At 37.5% G+C, this 4,074-nt stretch overlaps 1 pseudogene; it reads right to left on the bottom strand.

Annotated features, from left to right (window-relative positions):
- Window positions 1-2,398: 2,398 nt before the first annotated feature.
- On the bottom strand, window positions 2,399-3,242 carry LOC143394633 (developmental pluripotency-associated protein 2 pseudogene; annotated as a pseudogene).
- Window positions 3,243-4,074: the final 832 nt, after the last annotated feature.

Here is a 4,074-nt window from a genome sequence, read left to right as displayed (position 1 = left end):
ATACAAACAAAAATAGAGAACTAAGCATGACTCTTAATGTCAGATAAAGTAGATTTGATAGCCAAGAGCTATGCTAGAAATAAAGAATTTCTTAAAGATATAAATAAATTTTATCAAAAATTCTAACCATCTTAAATATGAGTATAAATGAAAAATTTTAAAATATAGTAATATACAACATTTAATTTAGAATACAAAAGTTTTTTACAGTTTTAAGAGGATTTTAAAAAGGATATGAGAAGTTTACTATCCCAGGAAGTCTTCAATTTAGTAAAAGAAGCAACACATATAAAACCAATAAAAATTTACATCAGAAGCTGATACTGTAAAGTAAGTGTTACAGAATACGATAAAGAGAAAAAAAAATAGTACTCTGAATTAAATTTCAGCTGAATGAATAGAGTAGTGACAGAAACAAAGAAAAAGTGTAATAAAGGTCAGGATATTTTTGCAGTTTTATGAGTACATTGATCTATTTGAAGAATAGAATGTTTAAAAGAAAATGGAAATTAGAGTTTAAAATCATATTGTAAACAACTAGGTGAATGTAGTAAAAAAAACACGGATTTACATTTTGCTTTATCATTTGAGGAAATATAATTCTTTTTTTGACCTTAAATACATATTTCAGACTATTTTAAAATACATGTGTATGATTCTAAATATAAAGCATCCTAGAAAGGGCAAAGTTTCAATGACAGTAAAAAGATCTGATTTATAGAGGCTTGGCGGGAGGAAAAAAACAGGTAGAACTGAGGGATGGAGCATTAGGGCCGTGAAGCAATCCATGAATTATCATGCAGAATGTTGGATACACGTCAAACCTTAGTCAGTGGCCAATGTGGTGGGGGCCATAATCCCATCTACTTGGGAGACTGAGGCAAGAGGATTGCAAATCCAAAACTGGCTTTGGCAACCTTTTTTTGTGGGGAGAGAGTACCAGGAATGCTTTACCACTGTGCCACACCCCCAGTCTTTTTATTTTTAGACAGGGTCTTGCTAAGCTGTTGAGACTGACCTCAAACTTGCAATCCTCTTGACCTAGCCTCTCAAGTCTCTGGGATTACATATGTGTATCTCCAACACCCAACCAGCCTCAGCAATTTAGTGAGACCCTATACCAAAATAAATAAATAAATAAAAAGGGCTATGGATATAGATTAGTAGTAGTGTTTTCCTGGGTTCAGTCCCCAGTAACACACACACACACATACACACACACACACACACACACACATACACACACACGGATCAAAATCATAAGGTGTTCAACAAAAAGCATAAAACCAAATATACAACTGGGGTTGAACTCAGTGGTGGAGTGCTTGACTACACGTGTGAGGCCCTCAGTGTCACATAAAGATAATAATTCATTATAAGTAGTAATAATAGGTAGTTAATAATTAATAATAAGCCAGGCTTGGTGGCACATGCCTGTAATCCCAGTGGCTCAAGAGACAGAAGCAGGAGGATCTCAAGTTCAAAGTCAGCCTCAGCAATTTAGCAAGGTGCTAAGCAACTCATGAGACCCTGACTCTAAATAAAATACAAAAATAGGGCTGGGGATGTGGCTGAGTGGTTGAGTGCCCCTGAGTTCAATCCCTGGTATCCCACCCCCCACCAAAATTAATAATATACCAATACCGACTCATCAATTAAGGAACGTACCACACTAATAGGACATGTTAGTATTAAAGCCAGGTGTGATAATGCACACCTATATCTTAGCTACTTAGAGGAGGTTGAGGCAGGATTGCAAGATCAAGGGCAGTCTCAGCAATTTAGTGAGACCCTGTATTAAAATAAAAATAAAAAGGGGCTAGTTTTGCCGGTAGTAGTGGTGCATGCCTATAATTCCACAATTCAGGAGGCTAAAGCAGGAGGATTGCAAGTTCAAAGCCAGCTTCAGAAACTTAGTGGGACCCTAAGCAACTCTATGGGGAACTTGTCTCAAAATTAAAAGGGCTGGGGATGTGACTCAGTGGTTAAATCCCCAGTACCAAAAAATAAACAAACAAACAAAAAGAAGCAGGGGGTTTAGGTTATAGCCTAGTGGTAGAGTGTCCCTGGGTTCAATCTTTAGTACACACACAAAATTAATATTAAATGCATCAAATGGAGAAGTATAAAAGAACTCTTTTGCTCAGTTTTCCCATAAACCTAGCTCTGCGTAAAAAAAAAAAAAAAAAAAAAAAAAAAAAATTATAGTTAATACTTGAGTCTGACACAAATAATCAGGAGACACAGTCAGGAACCAGCCCAGCAATCATCAGGCTGGGAGGGAAGAGGAATATTCGCAAATTTATGTCCTGTTTTGGGGCCAATAGTGGGAAAGCAGAAAACTTTTTGTCTGTTTCTTCTCAATTGCCTTCAGATCAAAATAGTGCTTTAACATTGTTTAAGGTGGCACCTTTTGGTCTCCTACAGTGCATTGCTTTCTCTCTCTTGTTATAAGTAATCCTTTCATTATCTTCTTATTCCTTTTTACACATTCAGGGCATAACATATTATCTTCTAGTCCCGAGGGTGGAAAAATACAGGCAGGTAACAGGAAGAGGGAAATCATCCTCCTGGGAGTGTCAGGATCCAAGTCTGACCTGCATGGAACTTGCAGGCGAACCCAGGCTGCTGTTTCTGCAGAAAGAAATTGGCCAATGTCCACACACCACCTGACACCAGAACTTTGCAGCAGAAAGGCCTCCACAGAATTAAGGATGAGACACGGATTCACAGCCTTGAATTGAGTGGCTCTGGCAGCAATCCTTGCCCAAGATGCCAATATGGACTCCTGAGCTGAATTTACCTCTTCAACCATGTTAGTCTCTTCCTCTCTTTTAACCTTATTACGACTTTCCTAAAGCCCTGCTGTATTGGCCACTGCCTTCCATTTCCTGGAAACTAGCTTCAATCAGGGTATGCATGCTTCTGTAGCCTCAAATAAACCTCTATTTTCTGGCCATCAGTACTCAAATTAAATTGTTGGCACCAGTTTCGCAAAGTATCCCGAGAAACCTTATTAATTGGAGGCAAAATGGTCGGCAAAGGAAGGGATGGTATTTACAATTAGGTTTTGTTTGAGGAAGGCAGACTTTATGTTTGATTTCTGCAGTTGAAGAAACACTTGCTTCCATTGGATATTCTTGTTCCTCTGTAACTGGGACCAGTGTTAAAATCACATTTTCCTCATTGAATTGCTCCTCAATGAAGTTCTTCTCAGTGGCCCTGTCATTTGAGCCTGACATTTCCAGGAACACCAGGAGAAGGCAAAGGCAGCAGGGCTCAGGACACGTATGCTGGGTGCTCCTTGTCATTTGAGGGAATATAATTCTTAAAATTATAACTTGAAAACTCGCTTCACAGCAAAATAATATTATGTCCTTATGTAAAACCAAAATGAAGTATAAAAGGACAAAATTTTATTCTGCAAAATGTTGGAAATGAGCATTTACCTCCTAGAGTCCATTTAATAAAACACTTCTTGAGAATCTTGTTAGGCAATTCTAGAAAACCTCTCCAGGAGATGATAATAATTTGATTACCAGGCATTTTTATATTTTTCCAAACCTCTTGTATTCATCTATGAAACAACTTATATTTCCATCCAATTACTGGTGATAACAAGTAACTTAACTTAGAATTTAAAGACACGTGAAGATTGGAAAATGAGCTCTGTTAATATTATAGTACAAGCCAAGCAAATAAATGAGCCTTACTATGAAACGACATACTTGAAAGAAAAAAAAAAAGATGCCATGTCTTGTTAAATTGGGAAGAAATCACAAGATGTCACTGAAAGATAGTACATAACTTCTCAATTATTGAGCAAAACAGCATTTTCTCCTAGTTGTGTCATAATATGAAAGTCATATGCAGTGACAAGATGTTGGTATCTAAAATCACATCAGGACACAGCAGGACCATGTTCCATACAGCAGTTGAGGTCATACGCACCACAGGTGTGCAGGTAAAGTGGACCTCAATGAGGAAGGTTCTTTATATCCCAGGGCAAATGATGTGATGCATTGCTAGGGAGAACAACATTTTATTGTGGTTAATTGATAATTCTGAAAGGCC

Source organism: Callospermophilus lateralis, chromosome 3, assembly GCF_048772815.1.
Source record: "Callospermophilus lateralis isolate mCalLat2 chromosome 3, mCalLat2.hap1, whole genome shotgun sequence".
In the NCBI taxonomy this organism is placed as follows: Eukaryota; Metazoa; Chordata; class Mammalia; order Rodentia; family Sciuridae; genus Callospermophilus; species Callospermophilus lateralis.
The sequence above is the reverse complement of the archived record's forward strand: the minus strand, read 5'-3'. Positions and strand labels throughout refer to the sequence as shown.